General features: G+C 45.4%; 1 protein-coding gene across 7 annotated transcripts in view; it reads right to left on the bottom strand.

The window, feature by feature from the left end:
* MCF2L2 (MCF.2 cell line derived transforming sequence-like 2) overlaps positions 1-21,865 on the bottom strand; it is a 2,345,299-nt gene that overhangs the window by 683,116 nt on the left and 1,640,318 nt on the right. The gene's annotated exons all lie outside the window — the stretch shown is intronic.

Below are 21,865 nucleotides of genomic sequence, written 5' to 3'. Positions count from 1 at the left end.
ATCTGCACTCCTACATACATTATAAATGTCAAAAAATACACTATAGTGATTAATTACACTGACAGTCAAACGGGTGACTTACACTTAAAGTAAACGGCTTACTAAAGTCAAGAACCAATAAGACAGCACCATAACGGCATAGTAACTGTGGACTGATATGGCTGTTAGCACTCACTGTGTCTGCAAATCTGACTAGCCCTTCCATGCATACCCTATAACCATCGGATGAACATAGCAAAAAAAGAAAAAACTGCATAGTATCTGTGGACTGATATGGCTGTTAGCACTCACTGTGTCTGCAAATCTGACTGGCCCTTCCATGCATACCCTGTAACCATCGGATGAACATAGCAATAAAAGAAAAAATTCAAGCAATATTCTCTGTGTATTAAAAACTCATCTGAAAAAAGTTGAGGTTATGGCTGGGAAACAAAACCAAACAAGCATGTGCATAGCCAATAGGTCTCGCCTTTAGGAACTTATAAGTGTTTATCCAGAGATATTGACTTTATGTCTTTAAGCTGTGCTGTACAGATGTTTGCAGCATGCTGAAAAGTTATAAAAAAAGAAGTGTCAGAAGCATTTTTGGTACCTTAGATATGACCAAAAAAGCATTATGTACAACTAAACGACCATATTAAAAAAGTATTAAAAATAATGTCTTGAGTTTTTTTTGTTCTTTCAATGCTGGCAACTTGTATCTGCCTGTCCCAATGGTTGCTTGATGTGTTTTTTTTTGTTATTGGGGGCATAAATAACAGGAGGGTGAAGGTCAGTCAGTCAGTGAGAGTGAGTGAGAGAGTCAGTCAGTCAGTGAGCGTGAGAGAGTTAGTCAGTGAGAGAGTGAGAGTCAGTCAGTGAGAGTGAGAGAGTGAGTCAGTCAGTGAGTGAAAGAGAGTGAGTCAGTGAGAGTGAGTCAGTCTTTAAGTGAGAGTCAGTCTTTTAGCAAGAGAGTCAGTCAGTGAGAGAGTCAGTCAGTGAGAGAGTCAGTCAGTGAGAGAGGGGCAGTCAGTTAGAGAGAGAGGCAGTCCGTGAGAGAGAGGCAGGCAGTCAGTGAGAGAGAGGCAGGCAGTCAGTGAGAGAGATTCAGTCAGTGAGAGAGAGTCAGTCAGTCAATGAGAGAGTGGGAGAGTGAGTCTGAGAGGGAGTGAGAGAGTGTATGCGAGAGTGAGTGAGAGTGTCTGTGAGAGAGTGTGAGCGAGTGTCTGTGAGAGTGTCTGTGAGTCTGAGTGAGTTTTAGAGAGTCTGTGAGAGAGTGGGAGTGTCTGAGTGTCTGTGAGAGTGTCTGAGAGTCTGTGAGAGAGTGTCTGTGAGAGAGTGTCTGTGAGGGAGTGTCTGTGAGAGTCTGAGAGAGAGTGTGAGAGAGAGTCTGTGAGAGTGAGTCCGGCATCAACCACCTGTCTACATCAGATTAGTGTATAGTTAAAAGCTTTTTCATATGGTGTGATATGAAATGTTGGTATAAAGTGTAAGCATGGCAAACCATTACAAGAGTACACTGCACGTGTGAGCATGCACATTACAACACTCCAAATTCCATGCGGGTACAGTCCCACATCTTACCCTAATTGCGAGTGGTTCGGGAATCATACGCATCAGACAGGGGGCACGTTACTGTAATCATACACTTATGGCAGAAGCATACCATGGTTAATGGTACTGACCACTTCTTGGAGCTACATTATCTATGCATTGAAAACACAAGTTCCTGGTCTGGAGCCTTTACAGCAACCCATGGTATATTGTTTAAGGAGATGGTCCAGAGGGTTTGCGTGATTGAGTGGACGGTGGGGTCTCCCCATATGTATGAGAACATAATACGCTGGATGTGGGTATAAACCGGTGATGGAGGAGAGTGGGGTGTTGAAATCTCTTATTAAAGTAAGGGTGCTGTGCAAAATCCATATTAATCCCGGGAAGGGATTTTTCACAATCACCCAGTAGTCATGTTAGCCTTAAAAGGCCATAATGCTAAAATCACGGTATATGGCCAACCTCCGTGATGCACTGTCTAAATGTTGCTCCATGAGGCGGAAGCCTCTTATATATAGTAGTAATTGAGACAGTCCCCTTGGTTCCTGCCCATAATGAACAGCATCAAAATAGTTTTCTGGTAGAAAACATACCTCATAGCGAGTGAAAGGAACACCCCAGGGAGATGGGGCATATATGCATTATCGTCCCCACATACATCTTCAAGGAATCAGTGCCCGCTTATGGCTGCTGAACAACTAGTGTTTTGGTGTGAGGGTCTTAAGAACAAGACAGGGAAGCAGGGATTGGTCCGTGAGCTGTGCGGGTGAGTGATGCAACTGCTGATGCAGTTCTGGGTGCTGCTAGAGGATCATAGGATTGGTAGTTTTTACTGAAGTCACTGTACCATGAGCCATCAATGCGACAAATACAATGGCTACAAGACTTGCATCTGAACGTATTATGCGTTCCTTAAGAGGGTTGTTACAGCAGAAAGAAACTTTTGTTTCTATTGTTCTCAGAATAGCCATCATTCATATAGCAATGTAACCCAATCAGGGGTCTAGTACTCTTATAAACGGGACCCAGTGCAGTAATACACATTACATGACAAACAAGCATTGGCCGCGGTGCCGTAAAAGTAACGCCGCGCGGTCTCGAAATGAAATTTAAATTTAAAAAAACGCGAGTGGTGACGCGAGTTGTGCACATGCGCACGATGGAAAAAAGTGCTGTGCACGTTGCGCGCGCTTGTGCGCGTTATAGCAAGCTGGTGGCCGGCCTGGGTAGCACTTTTAAACCTCCTACTAAATTTCTCGCAAGAGCAGCGCATGCGCTGACTCTAGCGAGACCTAAAAACCCGGTTGGCTACTACTGTTAACTGCATTAGCCATAACACGGGCATCCTCCATGCCCTGCACATGGGTTCATTCACAACATCACTGCTATCATCTGAAATTACATTATCATCAGATGTATCACTTGTGAAATTTAAAATGAGGTCATTGCTGACATAACTGACATCTCATATGATAGCACCAGTGATATCAACGATACCACTGTATAAAAATGTGTTATGTGTGATGCCTAATGAGTGTCTTTCAAGGGAAGCATGGGAAATTATTAAATACCAATTTGTATATGCCAATGAGAATGCAAAGTTACAAAACATTAATACCGATGAAAAGGACAAGCATCTTAAGCTATCCTTCAAGAACAAAGAGTACGTAAACATGTACTAGGTATGGACATCAATTCATAAAAACTCCAGAGGTAGCAGAGATGACATTGCATAGTATTTGACCTGAGTGAGACCAGAGGGTTGACTTTTTGTCGTACGTTTATCCCTTTGACAGACTTTGCTGATGAGAGGTTAGGGGAGGGCTAAGACTGGGAGCTACAGGGGCTCGTGGAGTCCTTTTTAGGTCAAGCGTAGACCGCGCTTGCACTGTGGCTTAGCAACCTGTTGTGTATGCTTTGTGGAGTTCCAATTCCACCCATCGCTTGCCTTTGCTTTTCATTTGCCTCTGCCCTTTAAAAATCCTTGCTTGCTAGTGGTCAGTCATGCGTCTTCGTCCCTCCTTTTTCTACTCCGTTCCTACCACGCAGCAGGTACTTAGTACAGTATTATTACACTATGGTTGTTGATCTGCTCTTTGGGGGACTTTTTTTTTTGTTTGTTTCGTGCTCTGTTGCTGTGGGTCTGTCCTTGCATGTTAATGCAGCATTTGTCCCTCCCATTTGCATGTTTGGCAACTGCATGTTTTTTTTTTACTTGTGTCCTACACTTAGAAGGTATTGAAGCACAAAATGCCTCCCCGAGATTCAAAGTCACCTGCTTTAGCCATTATTAGTGTTTTTTTGTGTGCAATTTTTATGTCGACCATAAGTTGGGCTTTTTTTGGGTAGGATATTGGTTTAGTTTTGGGCTTCTTTTTAAGGGGGATTCGGCTTGTATTTTGAAGGATGCTTTTTAGGTCTCGGCTCGAAGGCTGCGCTTGCGCAGTCTCGCTCCGAGATTTAATGTTTTGGAGAAGAGGGGCTTGAACCCGCCCCTCTTCTCTCCTCTTCTCCATTGGCTGGCCTCTTAAATGCTGGCCAGCCATTGGAGAAGAGGCTTTGTCTCTCCGAACAGGCCCCGTCCTTTTCGGATTCGGGGGCGTGTTTTTTGCTACTTTTCTAATTATCTCCTCCAGCCAATGGCAAGAGGAGAGAAAAGAAAAACACGCCCCCGAATCCGAAACCGCCGCTGCCTTTCTCCGAGGCATTTCTGCTTCGCCTCGGAGAAAGGCGGTGGGGTCCCGTCGTCCGGACGCATTTGTTAATTTCCAATACTTGTTTTTCAAGTGCTGGCGTTTCTGGTAGGAGTCTTAATTGGTGAGTGAAAACTTTTCTTTCGCAGTCCGATCCGGGTTTCTTTCATTCGTCTGACTTGTAGTATCCGGCTCCTCTGAATTCAAATACTGTGTCACTCGGCGTGTGTGATGCTGATGAGAAGTGATTGGCAACTTTATCTGCTGCTTTCCACAAATGTAAACACTTGCTGCCATGTTTGACGAGCGTAGCTTGAAGGTGCACTTCCTTTAAAAGCGTGTCCATTTCATTCTTGTGATCCGAGGCAGCAAACTTTCTGAAATTTAAATTATACTACGGGGATCTAAAGTTATTGAAAGATGGCGGTATAATTATTCAGTATTTTTGCTAAACTACCTTACATAGTGCGCATTAAGACGCACATCGGTACGCAAAGCCACGTACCTGAAAATACAATAACAGGCTGTTAAGGCAACCAGCAGTATGCTTACTACATGCGTGTTTTTACCGGGAAAAGAGCCCCTGTGCAACCGATGGAATGCGGAAGCACTTTGGCACAGCTGTCATTGGCCAGAAAAACCGAATTTATTAAAACTAACACCGACTACTTCCTTCCACAAAACTGAGTAGGGCTCCGCAGCGGCGTAACGAAACTCGAGGGGGGTGCTGTAAAGTGCACGGAGGGGGACTCCACGCCCTGGCTCCAATCCAGCATTTTTGCTAAGGGGGGGGGGGGGGCTTATGTTATGCCACTGGGGTCCCCGGTCTGCGTTGGAGACGTTTACCCCACTACCAGAAGGCCCACGCTGATGTATCCTGCGAATTAATGGTAGATTAAACTCCACAAGCGTGCTAACGAAGAACAAATGTGCCACAATTAACAAATATTTCTTAGTGCCTCAGAGGGGCAGTAGAATACGGGAGATAGTGGAGGAGAGAGCAGTGTAGGGATATGTAGGAGGTGCGGGTAAGAGTATATTTTGGTTCACTGCGATACCGTTATGTATTTCTCTATTGGTGTCAGTTACACATTGTTTTGAAAAGCGCTTGATTTGAGTTCCCTTTGCCAACTTTCAATAAAACGTTATTTGTAGAGCGCAACTTAATACCCGGGAGGTATCTAGGCGCTGTGCTGCAGGCATCATTCAAAGACCCAGGTGTTGGTGTGTGTGTTATGTTTTTGTTTTAGCACTCGCTCTTCATCTCCTTGGTGTCTGGGACCAGCATCTCTCCTCAACCAGTCACGTGCAAGTGCAAATTTGACACTGTTGTAACTGGGTTACATAGCCATTTAGGTGTTTTTACGAGTCTGAGTGTTTCTCCATTTGTAGAGCAATTTCATAAGGCTTGGGGTGGGTGCGTACTTGTGGTGGGTGAATGAGAAGGGTATTTTTAGCCAAACACTGATTTACTGTTGTTGTGTAGGGGGTGAAATTTAGTTGGTAGGCAATGTTACTGTGGTCCTAAGTGGGTATGGAGTCTGCTCCGTTTCAGTGCTTAATTTGTAAAAAATAAAAAATAAATTAACCAGAAGTCACAGGGCAGTCTGCATGGCCTAGGTGAGGCGCCCCTAGGGGACCCTCTACAGTCCCTATGCCCTAGGTACTCAGGAACCATTTACTAGGGCTTATTATATGAAATATTGAAAAAGCTTCCACTTTAAGCCCTGGTGACAACACGACGATGTTGCTGCTCCTGAGTTTCAAGAGAAGGGAAATCTTTAAAGGTTACAACGGTAAAGCTAACTGCTCCACTAGAGAGAAGTGAGCACGCACGTCAATGTGCCTGCTGTGACACAAAACGGACAAAAAACGGACCGCTGGTGCCAGGGCACAAAACAGAGCCCGATAGAGACCCGTTTCGAGGCCCTATTTAATAAAAAAACTGCCGATGCTCTTCACTGGTGAGACCCGGCCCTCTTAAAGCCCTGACTGTAGCGTATGTGTGTGTGGGAGGCTCTGTGTGTGGGAGGCTGTGTGTGTGTGGGGGAGGCTGTGTGTGTGTGTGTGGGAGGCTCTATGTGTGTGTGGGAGGCTCTGTGTCTGTGTGTGTGGGAGGCTCTGTGTGTGTGTGGGAGGCTCTGTGTGGGGGTAACTTTGTGTATAGAATGCTCTATGTGAGTGGTGGGGGTAACTCTGTGTGTAGGTTGCTCTATGTGAGTGGCTCTGTGTGTGTAGGTGGCTCTGTGTGTGTGGGTGGCTCTGTGTGTGTGGGTGGCTCTGTGTGTGTGGGTGGCTCTTTGTGTGTGGCTCTGTATGTGTGTGTGGCTCTGTGTGTGTGGCTCTGTATGTGTGGGTGCAAATGCAATAGGTCTCGCATTGCAGAGTGATTAAGCTATTGACATTGTAAATAACAATGCCGTTTCTTTAAATGTTTTAAAAACAAAAACATACAAGAATGTCATGAGCAATGCCAACAGCTCTAACTTTAACAATGCCGAGACCATTGCATTGTAAATTCTTGTTGATGGTGAGTTGGCAGATGCTTTAAATATGTCAAATCAGATTTAATCGCCGGTGTATTTATATATGTAATTCTATAGGGGACTAAACGATCCATCTTACAGTATATTAATGCTGTTCCCCTTACCGCGGAGGGGCGATGTAGATGATTATGCTTACTTTAAATGCATTATAATAATCCTGGTGCCTCACCATTCTGCCCCTTCTTATAGTGTTAACCAGGCCCTCGATGCCCTTAACGTGGGGTAAGTGGGGGCAATAAACACCAGGAGGGAGCAGGACTGTTCGGCCTCCTTTAGAACACTGAGCGCCACCCCTGGAGCGCTCATCCCTGTAAATGCATACACATCCGCTGCTGCAACTACAATATTTGTTTCAGCCCTCTTAGTATTTGTCATAAATATTGAATCGGAGAAAGTTGTACACATTCATTTTCAGAGGCATTCCCAGCCGCGGTCTGTGCAGGTAACAGCGGTGAGGCGGTGGGGCCAGGTAAGGGGGGTTTCGAGGGACAGTGCTGAGGGAAAATCAAATAAATAATTATTTTCCCTCTGCATCGTCCCTCGAAATCCTCCTTTATCCGGCCCCACCGCTGTTATCCGCACGGACCGCGGCTGAATTATGCGCAGGCCGTCCACGCTCCTTGGTGCCGGTGACTACTCTTAAAACATTGCTTGTGTAAACCTCCTCTTTCTGTCAGAGCCGCAAGGACGGGGCTGTGTCTTTGCGTACGTATCACCGCCCACTCGCCTCTCACTTCATCTTCAGAGCTCTGTTAGCAGTCTTGTATTTTATAAAGATACAAATATATCATTAAAGGCTTTCACAGATTTTTTGCAATGTTTATAACGACCGTCGGAGCTAGCATTTGGCTCTACATCCCAGTTCCTCAACTACGTTTGTCTACGCCATCTGCAAGACTTTAGCACTCTGCTTTCAATCGGATTAGTCCTACCACTGCCAGCTCATCTCATCAAACACAACGGCCATCCTGGAATGGAATTTATTCTGTTTTAAACCAGCACCATGAGTTAGTCTGTAGTCAAATTGCAAATTAACGTGTTTTTCAGATAAAATAAGATTTGCTGCATTTTTATTACAAATTTCACAACGCTAATAGCTCTAACTCTTGTTTTGTAAGTGCGATTACTCTGTTGAAAGTGTGTAGAGTGACCTGATATTTTACATTCTGTGGTGTTCTCAATTGGTGTTGCAGGACACAGAGTTCTGTTTTCATTCTCTTTATCTTGTCATTACACAGGCAGTTGTCACAACATTACGTGTGATCCTTTTCCTGAGGTTGGACTTGTATATTACGTGTCCATCTCCGTGTCACCGCCGGTGATTTACCCAGGTACAGTTAGAGGCGCTTATGTACTTCATTGCCAGTACACATACCTGACATCTGTTCAGGAGGGTAGCTATCGTTGGTGAAGTAGGTGCAGTGGTACTGTGACACAAAGGTGTTACGATCCCGTGGTAACCCTGTTTTGGCTGTCTTTTAATCTCTCACAGGGTAGTAGAGGGGTACATTTGTATTACGTGCTTTACTTTTCACTATCGGTCAGAACTAGGTAGTATTCTCGAACTCCAGCAAGAGGTGGATTTGCCAGCAGCATATTGATATACCCTTGGGATCATCTGACTGTCCTTCGATGGTGTGGAGGTGCATGGATACTGGGCTTATGGATTTCCTTGAACAGCCACAACCTATGTGCCCTGGTGTACCACTCTCCAGGTGTGGTGCAACGTCCCTGGCTCTTGGCTTTCGAATAATGCTTTTACTTGGTTGGCAGTAGTGATCAGCATTGATGGCATCCTCCATCTATCAAAAAATACTGGTTTCTGATGGCAGCATTTCTTGACAGAAAAAGCTGTTTCCAGAGTCAGCACTGCTGGGTACAGATCAACCACTCATGGCACAACACGGTCTAGTGACAGAGTCAAGTCTTTAGAGGAGCAGCCCTTATGAGCACCTGTTAGTGACAGAGACAATCTCTGGCTGGCTCAAGCTACCCATGTTTGACAAGCTTTGTTGTAATAACATGCGCAAAGGACAGAAACTCAACACATGAGTGAGATATTCATGTTAACCGTACATCACACATGGGCTTCAATTAGGGCTTACCAGGGACAGGTAGCTCCCCCTGGCTGGCTTGCCACCAGTACCCGTGTTTACCAGTGTCTTGTGGAGGACCCACTATTTCCAGAAGGCTCTTTCCTCATTCCCACAAACTTGTTCCTCCCTTCCTCTCTCCTTGCCCCTCTTTTAAATGCCCTCTGCATCAGGTCTCTGAAGCGGGGATGATAGTGGCACCAAGAGATACACAAATAAGCTGCATGCTAATTTCACTCCATTTCAACGACAAATGTAAGCTTAAAAAGCTTTCTTTAAGTAGTGTATGGTTTCTCTCACTCTCTTTCTCTCTTCGTCGGCCCCAGGTTGGTACAGCGGTAGGATGGAATATGAATGAGTCTTTAGTAGGAGAAGTTGAGCGGGAGTAGAGTCTCTTTTGTGCATCTCCGCAGTATCCTCCACAAAGCAGGCACCCTCTACCTTTGTCCTCTGTCACACAACAAGGGTTTCGTGGGTAAAAGGCTGTGCTTTGTGCTGTGTTTTAAAGCAATGTTAGCATATGCACTTTCCATAGAACTCTACAAGCAGGGCTTTAAGTGAGATGAAAAAACGGGGGGGGGGGGGTGTCTCTCATAGGGGCGTGGCCGATGTAATTAAGGGCGTGGCTTAAAACACTTCAGCTAAAAATCTGCGCTTACCATAGTGTGCTGCCCCACTGGTATTTTGCTGCTTCTGTCCATTCATCCACATATATAACACAACAAGTAACATTACACCTACAATAAGCCAGGGCTACTGGCTTTGTCAATGGTTGTAAATTGCATAAGATAAATAAGCAACTACTATGACTTTGTAGTATATAACATTGAAAATGCTTCTGTTCTTGCAGGTGAGGTTGTGGTGTAAGGCTAGAGCTGCCGTTTTTCGAGCTGAAAGCAGGTTTGAGCCTTGTGTCCGCTCAACATCTTGTGATTCAAAACATGAATATGTCCTTGTGTATTGTAACTTGTTTGCAGTGTATAAAACTGAAAGATGAGTCTCTTTGAAGTTAGATCAAAAGCAGTGACGTGTGTACAAGCATAGGTTTTTCAAAATCAGCCAATCGTTACAAGAACATATGATCTACTTGGCTCATATTTGCATAAAAGGAAAAAACACCCCATCCATTTGAGTAAAAACACTTAAAATGTATCCTGTTGTTTGGATGTGCACTGAAATAAATTGTATCGGGGAAAAAGCATCTAAAACCAGCATTTGCAATGCAATAGGTCTCACATTACTGAAAGTTTGACCTATTGGTGTTGCAAATAGTAATGCTATGCAATAGCTCAAACTTTCAGTAATGCGAGACCTATTGCATTGCAAATGCTTGTCTCTTTCTGTTCATACCTGTTTTTATGAGACTTAAAACGAGGGTAGCAAGAGCAGTGCTAGGTATTCCAAAGCACACTACAACTCCTAGCTCTAGCACTGCTACTATGCACACATGGACTTTGTGTACCCAGGAGAGCGAGAGAAGGCACATTTCACCTAATTTTTGTGGGCACGTGATATAGTGGAGTAGAGGTTAGACATTAGAAAGTGATTGAAGGATGTATCATTTGTATAGTTTGCACCACACATTTTGTTTTACTTTTGGGGCAGTTTCTGCCCCCCTGGGTCATTTACTTCCTCCCTGGGGTCAGAAAATGCACCCCTAGCCCCCTATATGCGCTTTGACACTTATTTTAAGGCACAGGCCTTAGTGTGTGGCATCCTGTAAGGGCCCAGCTCAACAACAATTTTCAGCAGCTGCCAGGTCGTGAGATTGCCCGATGCCAATATCTTCAGAAAATATGCTGAGCTTGCATTTTATAAATGAAAAAAATCCCCCCTCTTTGAATAGAATTAATCTATTTTTCAAATGTATTAATAGGCAATTATAGGATCTCTATCTACAAATAATCCAAAGTAAAAATGGGCAAGGTCTACACAATGCTTTGTCTTATTAAACCTTCAAAGCCTGTCCCACACCTTTTTGTAATACAAATGACTCAAAAGCTACTGAATGGTGTTACAACAAACAACAATAAGCATCCTGCTGAGTAAAGTTCTAGTTTCATCACAAGTTTTGTGTAATGTAATTCAGTAGTTTTTGCTATGACAGTACGCATAAATCATCCTGCATTGGAATGCTTATATATTCACATGTTCGAGTGATTCTCTTTGTCGACCTAGGAACCCCCAGTGACTTAGAATAGCAGTGAACAACCGGGAGATCAGTCAATGAGGTGGAAGTGCTCCTATTCTTGCTGTCGTGTGTGAATCCGTGAGAAGAGCTTTGCTCTAACCCGTGTTTGACCTTAGAAGAAACAAGTTACTTGCCTGTAACTACAGTTATCCAGTATTGGTATCTTTTATAGATTCACATGCCTGAATCGTTCCCCGTCGTCATAGTGGGAGTCCCACGGTACATAAATAACAAAGTAGTAAATAGTACCTTTCCATAAGCTATTATGGTAGCAACCATCTATTAGTCTCCTTTTACGAAAAGTACCAAACTGAAAACTCAGCCAATAAGCCCCCAGCACCCTCTAGAATCTTCCCCAGAGAGGCTGAGTCCCTCAGATTTTCCAGCATGAGTGTAGTCAGTACTGTATCCTAGAAGTGGCTCTCTGGGGAGGAGGGTGTGTTGCATGTGAATCTATGAAAGATACCAATACTGGATAACTGTAGTTACAGGTAAGTAACTGTAGTTACAGGTAAGTAACTTGTTTTTTATTCAGTATCGGGGTATCTTTCATAGATTCACATGCCTGAATCAGAATAGCAAGCAGTTCCTTATCGGTGTGTGTGTATACTTTTATGTATAATATACATATATACACACTCCTTTGCCTTGTCCCAAGAATGGAGATGTATATAAAAAACATACATGGAAACATATGCATGAATATGCGTATATTGTAATCCTATGTATACTTGTCATAGAAAAGCACCCTTGCGGACGGTGGGTAGTGCTACAATAATGTTACATGCAATACTAGTCAAAAGATCAAATATTCAAACATGAAACGTGCTATACATGTATAAGACATAGATAGTATTCAAACCTCTCTTGAAAGAGATTTACCTTAAAAGAATGGGTTTCTTAACACTGCCTGTCTCACTGATGCGTCCGCACGCTATGATGATTCCAGACAGTAATGCTTAGCAAACGTTTGCGCCGTCTGCTACGTAGCAGCTCTTCAGATCTTTTCAATTGGTACTCCGGCAAAAAGAGCAGTCGATGTTGAAACTGCACTAGTAGAGTGGTAGAGTGCGCTCTCACAGTCTTTGATAAAGGCTTGCCGTCCTTGTCATGGCAAAATTGAATTGCACTCGCTATCCACCTGGCTATGGTTGCTTTAGAGACTGCAGTTCCTTGACAGGTTTGACCATAAGCTACAAATAGCTGACTCGATTTCCTTATGTCCTTAGTTCTTTGCAAATAAAATGTAAGACATCTCTTGAGGTCCAAAGTGTGTAGTGTTCTTTCAGCAGGCGTGGAGGGGTTAGGGAAGAACGCCCTCAGAATGACTGGCTCATTCAAATGGAATTGAGTAGGGACCTTAGGAATGAACTTGGGGTTTGTTCTCAGAATGGCCATTTGATCAGTGAAACGCAGAAATGGATTAGAGATAGTGAAGGCCTGTATTTCACTAACCCTTCTTTTCGAAGTAAGTGCCAGAAGAAGGGCGACTTTCCAGGTCCAGTATTTCAATTCTGCTCTGTGAATGAGCTCAAATGGTTGTTTGAGCAACTGAGACAACACCACATTAAGCTGCCATTCCGGAGGTGGAGCCTTGATGGGCGGGAAAGCTCTAAACAGTCCCTTCATGAACTGCTTTATCACTCTTGATGACCATAAAGATGGAGTATGTGGCGATTGTCTGTATCATGAGATAGCAGCCAGATGAACTCGCATTGATGAGTGTGAAAGGCCGGATTTTGCTAGGGAAAGCAAATAGGGCAGGATGTCTTCCGGAGCAGAGAGAAGAGGATCTGTGTCCGTACGTTTGCACCATACACAGAAGCGTTTTCACTTAAACTTATAAGTCTTGTTGGTTCTTTCAGCTCTAGATTTGACAATAATGTCTTTGCAGTCTTGGTCAATGTTCAAATCTCTAAATTCCAAGAACTCAGGAGCCACGCATGCAGCTGCAGAGAAGCTGTTTCCGGGTGATGTACTTAGCCCTTGTTCTGCGTCAACAGCGTTGGCGTCGGAACTAGACGGATGGGCTGCGATTCCGAGAGAAGGAGGAGTTCCGTGTACCAATGTTGTCTGGGCCACCTGGGGTCTATCAGGAGGATGCGGCAGTGCTCCCCTTTCATATTTGTGAGGATCCTGGGTATTAGAGGGATGGGGGAAAGCGTATGCATAGATCCTTGACCATCGCATCAAAAAGGCATTCCCCGGAGGCGTTTGGGAGTGGGAACCTGCTTGCATAGAATCGGCATTTGGAGTTGAGGTGGGTCGCAAATAGGTCCAGCGCCGATTTCCCCCAGGTTGCAAATATCTCGTCCAGCTGTGTTTGTTCTAGCTCCCATTCGTGACAGCTGCCGCTCGTCCTGCTTAAGGTATCCGCTAAGGTATGTCGGAGACCCAGGACATGTTCTGCTGTCCGGGAGATGTGATGGAGCGTCAGCCAGTTCCACAATTGCTGCGTGTCGTGTGACAGAGTGAGAGATTTGGTGCCTCCTTGCTTGTTGATATAAAACATGCTTGTGGTGTTGTACATCCGGATCAACACCGAAGACCCTTGTATTCGAGGAAGGAAAGCCCGAAGAGATAGGAAAATGGCTTTCAGTTCCAGTCTGTTTATGTGCGTCTGCCGTTGAGCCAAGGACCACTTCCCTTGTACTTGTAGGTCCTGCAAGTGTCCTCCCCAGGCTTCCATAGAAGCATCTGTTGTTACAGCGTAATCTGGGATGACTGGAAGAAGAGACTGACCTTTGGACAGGTGTGAAGTCTGGGTCCACCATTTTAAGGGCTTCCTTCATTCGAGAAGTGACGATGATTACATCGTCGAAGGAGCCTGAGACCTGAATCCATTGACGACGTAGCTCCTCTTGAAGAGGTCTCGTGCAAACGAGTCGGCGGCACAAGAGCTATTGTGGAAGAGATCATTCCCGGTACAGATTTGAACACTCTCACAGGAACGCACTTTTTTCTGCACAGATTGAGTGCTAATACCCGCAATCTCTGTTGTCTTTCTTCAGAAAGGAAGGCTTTGTTCCGGATGGTTTCCAGCTTGGCCCCCAGAAATGTTATCTGGTTTGGGGAGATTGAGTATTTCTGATAATTGACTGAGAGACCCAGCTTGTGGAAAAGAAATGAGCAATCTGTCGTTGCATTCTCCACTAGGTGAGAAGATGGCACTTTTAGCAGCCAGTCGTTGAGGTAAGGGAATACCTGATGACCTCTGCTTCTCAAGGCTGCTGCCACTGGAGAGAGAAATTTTGTGAACGTCTGTGGTGCCGATTTGAGGCCAAATGGAAGGACTCAGAATTGATAGTGGGTACCAGCCACTGTGAACCTTAGGAATTTTCTGTGCCTTGGGTGAATAGGGACATGGAAGCATGCATCCTCGAGATCCAATGAAGTCATGAAATCGCCCTTGTTGAGGCGTCGTAGGATGTCCAAAAGAGTGACCATTCTGAACGTTTGGCTCTTTAGGAATTTGATAAATTTTCTGAGGTCTAGGATAGGCCTTCACTCTCCCGACTTTTTGCGAATGAGAAAGAAGCGGGAGTAAAAGCCTTTCCTCCTTTGAGAGAGGGGGACCTTTTCTATAGCTCCTTTTTTGAAGCATGACACGTGCTTCTTTTTTGAGTAAGTGAAGGTGAGGGGGGTGCGATCCCCTGGGAGGGGTATTGGGCGGTTTTTGGATGAATTCCAATGTGTGGCCATAAGAGATGTGATCCACGACCCACGTGTCTGAAGTGATGTTGCGCCACTGATCGATGTGTTCTGAGATTGTCGCACCAGTCTGGGGGAAAAAGGAAGCAGCTGGCACCCTCTCGTAATCACTGTTTGCGGCCGGTGTCACGGCCTTGGGATCCTGGCTTTCGTTTGGAACCCTGTCTGGAGAAACTAGCTGTATTTGCCTGGCGGTAATTTTGCTGCTGATAACCTTGAGGGTATTGCGGCTGATAGGTTTGATAGGATTGAGAACGTTGGTAACTCCATCTATAATTGGAAAAACCCCTGCCTCGGGCTCCCCGAAAGGGTGCTTTGCGGTATTTGAGGGTTCCAAGCACTTTAGCAGTGTCCGTATCTTTTTTGATGGCGGTAAGTGCCTCATCAATATGGCTGCCGAACAGACTGTCACCATCATAGGCCATATCTAAAATTTTTGTCTGAACTTCAGGGCGAAAATGTGTTGCCTTCAATCACCCTTGATGCCGTAAAACGGCAGCACCAGCCAATTGCCTGAAACCAGTTGTGGCAATGTCAATGATTTCTGACGCTGCTCTCTCTCCTTCCGTGAGAATTTTGATAAACTCCTCTTTGCTATCTTCAGGGATGACGTCTTTAAGTGAACCTATATCAGACCACATTTGTCTATCATAACGGGCTAAAATTGCTAAAGCATTAGCCGCCCGAACTGAGACTGCCGCCATTGATGAGGCGTCGACCTTCTTTGTCTGGTGGAGAAATAATAGGCGTAGATGGATAATTTGATCGTGTCTGAGCCGCTTGTGAGATCACCGAGTCTGGTTTCGGGCGGCTTATAAGACACACAGGAGAACGCTCTTGTGCCCTATATTTTTATCCAACCTTTGAAGCACAGGAACCACAGAGGCTGGTGTCTTCATGACTTTGATTCCTTCCTGCCAAATATGATCAATGATGGGTATTGATCTGACAGTTTTTCTTGCCTGATCCTTAAAATCATAAAGGAAACAGTCCAACTGATGCACCACTGTAGGAAGATGAAATCTACTAGTGGCCCTATCCATGATGTTTTGAGATCCTCCGCTACTCTCCGGAGGTGAGTCCGAGGGATGATGAGGCGGAGTGGACGGCGTTGGTGCTATGTAGTCATCCCACTCAGCTGCTGGTGGAGTAGGGTCTGGAACGTCCCCTTCTTCCTGCTCATCCTCAGATGTAGTAGGCTCTTCTTTGGGAGGCAGGGGAGTAATGGGACAAGGTGCCATAGTAGGAGTAGCCGGAGGTGGAGGCTGGGGTGCTTGTGGAGGCACCTGAGGAGGTGAAGGAGGCGTAACAATAGCCTCCTGAGGAGGAAATCTTCTTTTATAGTCTGCCAACATATTCTGGAGGTCTAAAATTAACGCTGGAGGAAATTGAGAAGACTGCTGCCTAGGTTGCTGAAAGTACTGTTGGTACTGAACAGGAGGGGCCTGGTAATGGTAATACTGCTCCTCATCTTCATATTCGTCATCCTCCTCCTGATATTTAACATGAAGTTCAGAAGGACTACGTGCGGCTCGAAACTGGCCTTCGTCGTCATCAGAATCCTCAGCATCCAAAAGATGGTTTGGAGGCAATGGAGACATTTTTGGTGTCCTGAATTGAGGCTGTGTAGTTAGTTAAAATGGAGTTGATGGAGCTGCCAGTGTCATTGTCGACAGATGATTTTTCGCCGTCGACGGGGTCGTTGATGGTACGGACATAGCCAGTGAGATTGCCGTCGTTGGGACATCTCCGGTCGTCGACGGTGGCGTCGTTGACGGTGGTGTTCGCGTCGTCGATGGTTTTGTCGTCGACGATGAGATCTTCGTCGACGGTCTCGTCGTCATCGTTGGCGATGGCTTAGTCGTCGGTGGTGTCGACGTCTTCGACGATGAAGACTTTGCTTTCACCGTCGACGATAAAGGCAGCGTCTAAGGTGAGGGAACTTAAATACTTGCCGTTGACGTGTTTAACACCGTTGATGATTTAGACGACGAAAGGGTCACAGTAGTCGTCGTCGAGGTGGAAACAGGCATCGACGGTGAACCAGACGTTGAAGAAGACTTTTGGCCCGTTTTACCTTTACAAAGGCCAGAAGATCTTGGTTTTTCCACTGGCACTCTAGAGGTCTGAGGGGAACTTATCTCTGAGGAGACCTTAGGCTGTTTCTCCTTCTTTTGCGATTCCTTGGCCATATGAGAGACTTTAAAATGTTTCCTTCTCTCTTCAGGCTGACCCTCAGGCAACCTGGGCCTCTTGGTTGACATAAAGGACGTGTCGCTATCCACATCAGAGGCAGCAGACTGCTTCTTCTTTAGCCAGATTAAAAGTCTTCCTTCTCTATCCTTCAGGGTCTTGGTATTGACGGTGCGGCATATCTTACATTGTTTTGTCTCATGGCTGGGATAGAGACAGTCCTTATGTGCATCGTCCACATGCACTCTCTTCTTCCCACAAGAGAGACAGGCTTTAAACAATCCAAATTTATCAGACATTCTTCTAGAAGAGATCTGAAAGAAATTTATCTGAGAAAGTGAAGAAAACTGAGCAGAGCTCAGGGAGACTCCCTTACACAATGAAGTGCGGTGAAAATCTGAGGCACTCCACTTCTCTGGGGAAGGTTCTAGAGGGTGCTGGGTGCTGATTGGCTGAGTTTTCAGTTTGGTCCTTTTCGTAAAAGTAGACTGATAGGCTAAAGATTATATGGTTGCTACCATAATAGCCTATGGAAAGGTACTATTTACTACTTACTACTTTGTTCTTTATGTACCGTGGGACTCCCACTACGACAACGGGGAATGATTGAGGCATGTGAATCTATGAAAGATACCCCAATACTGGATAATAATTACTGTTTCAGCGGTTGACTTCATTCTTTCAGAATCTCAGTCTGCCCTTTTGTTGGACCTAGCCCTTTTTGCATTGTTGTCCCTAACCATTTTGCCTTTTTCCTGACCTGTTTTTAATGGCTTTAGGACTCTGGACACTTTACCACTTCTAACCAGTGCTAAAGTGCATATGCTCTCTGTCTGAATTGTATTGGTGATTGGTTTATCCAGGATTGACATAATTGATTTACTAGTAAGTCCCTAGTAAAGTGCACCAGGTGTGCCCAGGGGCTGTAAATCAAATGCGTCTAATGGACCTGTCACACTGATTGTGCCACCCACATGAGTAGCCCTGCAAACCTGTCTCATGCCTGCCACTGCAGTGTCTGTGAGTGCAGTTTTAAACTGCCATGTTGACCTAGCAAGTATACCCACTTACCAGGCCCAACCCTTCACTTTTAATACATGTAGGTTACCCCCAAGGTATGCCCAAGGCAGCCCAATGGGAAAGGTGGTGTATTTAAAAGGTATGACATGTACTGTTGTGTTTTACATATCCTGATAGTGAAATACTGCTAATGTCATTTTTCACTATTTCAAGGACTATCTTTCCCATGGGGTAATACTAGGATTGCCTTAAAATATCTTTTAAGTGTAATTTCCCAGTGGGAGCAGATAGAGATTTGGAGTTTGGGGTCTCTGAACTCACAATTTAGGATTACATTGTTTTTTATTGATTTTTAAACCAAGTAACACAATCACTCGCCTACATCCATAGGGCGGTGAGGAAATAGACGTCAGAAGTGATAGAAGAGAGGGGAGACAGAGGGGGTAATTTCAAAATGTGAAAGGGGTGGGAATGAGGGGGGATGGGTAGATGCTCTCACAAAGCAATACCTTAGATTTCATCTCTTGCTCCCACTTCTTCTTATGGCAGCACTATGCTATGTCAGTTGTGTCCACTGGAAGATAAAGCACACGTAGGTACGTTGGGCAAGAGAGTTCTCGGAAGGTTGTGCATAGAAATTTCAAACAGGGGCCCCATGTCTTTTCAAACTTAGGAATAGTGTTCTGCATGATCGCCATTATCTTCTCCATACTGAGCGGGTCCCAAAGTGTGTGTAGCCATTCAGTGTGCATGGGTATTATGTCTACACCCCACTAAGATAGCTGGACCTGTTTCCCAGTGCAGAGCGTTGGAGTAATGACTCTCCCCTTTGACGATCGTAAAGGGTACATCAGTGCTTTGGGGAGACCCAAAGGCTGTAACTAGGAAAACGGGGTAAATTGGTGTTGAGCATCTGATCAGTGTCTACGAGTATTTCAGCCCAGTAATGGTGTAGTTTGGGACAATGCCATGATAGATAAGATAAGGTACCCGATTTGTTGCAGTGGTGCCAACAGCGGTCATGGCTCCCCCTTTTCCACCTAGTAGTGCGCAGTGGCGTGTAATACCAAGAATGGGCAACCTTGAGAAGAGTCTCCCTTCCTGAGGCGCTGCAGGCCGAGGTACGAGCTCGCCGTAACATATCTGACCAATCTCCAGTATTGAATCTTTCATAGATTCTCATGCTTAAATCTTCCCTGTTGTCAGGGTGGGAGTCTCACGGTATCTTATATAGCAGTACCGAAAGAAGTACACAGAAATAAATGCAAAAGAAATAGAATTTTTGTTAACCCTTTGTCCTCTTTATAAGGTCCAACTTTCAGCCAATTAGACGCCAGCCCTGAGACCACATGCCCCTGCAGAGCCACCATACCTCAGATTTCTAACTGCATGTCGTGTGAGAAGGAGTCTCTCTGAGCTCTGCTCAGTTCTTCATCTGGTGAACTTTTGACCCTACTATTTCTACTTCAGAATTCTCTGGAAAGGAAAAGGTATTGTGCTGGGCTTCCCTCCGACATTTTCAAACATGCATTGGCATAGCCAATATTTCTCGCCTTTGGGACCTTTTAAGTGTTTAGCAAGAGCTATTGGCAATGCCATTGTGTTAAAGTTATGTTGTAGAAAAGTGTGGCTGCTGTCTAACATATCGAAAAATTTTAATAAATAAAAACAATAAAAATGTGTTGCTTCCTCTGGTCCACTTCGTAAATGGAGAGCCTGACATTGTCCTTCTGGCTTCTGCTTAGGTCACAGTTCACTGGTGTACATTAGTGTAAAAATTGGTGGTGCAACAGCGAAATTAAATATTGTCTGTTGAAGCGCTCCATTACATTGGATTGTGGCTGTTCTTGCCCAACTCATCCAATTCTGCAGCCAGTGCACATATTTTTAGTCGCCCTCATTGTTTGTTTATTTATTTAATTTATGTATTTTAAACTTATGAAACCTGGCATGACTTTTTCGGTGAACCCATGAAGCCTACTGCACCTACCATTGGCTTTACACCTATTCAGGGCCACTGCAATTGTGTGACGGAAGAGGACCACATTATGTGCCAGGGTTGCACAAATTATGCAGCAAGAAAAGGCAAATTATGCAGCATTTTATCATAGTTTTACTTCAATATTTGTACACCTGGCAATAGTGTCTGGGAATAGGGTGCACTTTATTAGTTACAATTTAACACCCAAATACAGCAATAAGTAACTTAAAAATGCCAGTCAAATCTAGCGAAAAGCAGTTCGTTGCATGCGCAGGAATCCGAGTCGCTATAGTTTTTGTAACTTTTCATCCGTTTTAAACATAAAAATGTGTTTTTATTACAATCTACAGATGATGGATGACGTGGCAAATACAAAATTATGCGAAAATCGCCATGGCAACAGAATCGCATAATTCCAGTGGCCCTGACCTTACCCACTACCATCCTTTTCAAGGGGCATAGCAGGGGAAGAGGGGGAAGAAAGGCCCTGATGTGAAAGAGGGGTGCAGAGAGGGAACGCAGGGGAAATGAGGGAGGGAGAAAAGAGTAGCAGCGTCTGGGTGTGAGAGAGAGGGCTAGAAGACGGGTGAGGAGAGAGAACAGTACTCTCCCACTGTGACATGGAGAGCAGGAGCGTGGGGTAGTAGATGGGATGTTAGAGCGAGAGGGAGAATTTGAGAAAGGGATAATTAGTAATGGAGAGACAAAAGAAACAAAAGGGTTAGATTAGATGAGAGGGTGAGAGGGAGAACAGTATAAAGTCAATGTGATAGAAAGAGGGAGAAAGGGGTAGCAGAGAGGATGGAGAGAGAGAGAGACAATGAGAGAAAGAATAAGTGGAGAGGGGTAGATGGGATGGGAGAGAGAGGCATAGATGGTGGACGGCAGGAGCCGCGAGAGAACGAGGACAGAGACTAAAGGGAGGGCACAAAGGAGAAAGAGGGGAGCGGAGAAAAAGAAAAGCAGACTGTTACTGTCAAAGGAAGGAAGGACAGACGGGCTAGCGGAGGGGGAGACAGAGGGCAGAGAAAAAGAGAAGAGCGCAGTGAGTGAAGGCATGGGGGGTCTGACAGAGGGAGCCTGGCAGACGAGCTGGGAGAGAGGGTGAGAGGGACGGCAGGATGGGAGAGAGAGAGAGGGTGAGAGGGACGGCAGGATGGGAGAGAGGGTGAGAGATGACAGGATGGGAGAGAGAGGGTGAGAGAGATGGCAGGATGGGAGAGAGAGGGTGAGAGAGATGGCAGGGTGGAAGAGAGGGTGACAGAGATGGCAGGATGGGAGATGGGGTGAGGGAGACGGCAGGATGGGAGAGGGTGTCAGACAGGCAGCTTGGGAGTGGGAGGAGTCGCCGGCGGACAGGAGCGGGAGAAGCAGTGACACTGTTACAGACAGAGCGAGGGAAGGAGAGAGTGACGGGAGGGAGGAACCGCCACGATTGCTGACACTTCAGGAGAGAGGGCCTGTGAGGAGAGCAGAGAGTGACAATGTCAACAACAGACGGGAGGGCATGAAGAAAGGAGGCGCTTGCAGAGGTGACAGGGAGAGAAGAATAGAGAGACAGCCATTGGGGAAGGGCCAGAGACAGAGGGTACTGGGAGAGAAAGGCGACATTGGCAGGGAGAGAGAGCCTTGACGGAAACACAGCTCAGCGACCCCTGCTCCATTTTAGGAAGAGTCTCGTGCTGTCAAATAGACGCAGGCAGCACGAAGCGCGTCTGGGATCGCTGAGCTGGTTTGCGATATGTTTGTCGCGAGCAAATGTAGCGCCTTGATGGTTACCCTGAAATAACAAGCATTGTTATTTCAAAGCAAAGTAACGCGGCTCTCTGAGAACATCAAAGCGGCCGCGAAAGTGATCGCGATCAAGCGCGGCTAGCGATGCGCTTAATGAGCATGACGAGAAA

This window comes from Triturus cristatus, chromosome 11, assembly GCF_964204655.1.
Source record: "Triturus cristatus chromosome 11, aTriCri1.1, whole genome shotgun sequence".
Lineage (NCBI taxonomy): Eukaryota > Metazoa > Chordata > Amphibia > Caudata > Salamandridae > Triturus > Triturus cristatus.
This window is presented reverse-complemented; position numbering and strand designations above follow the sequence as displayed.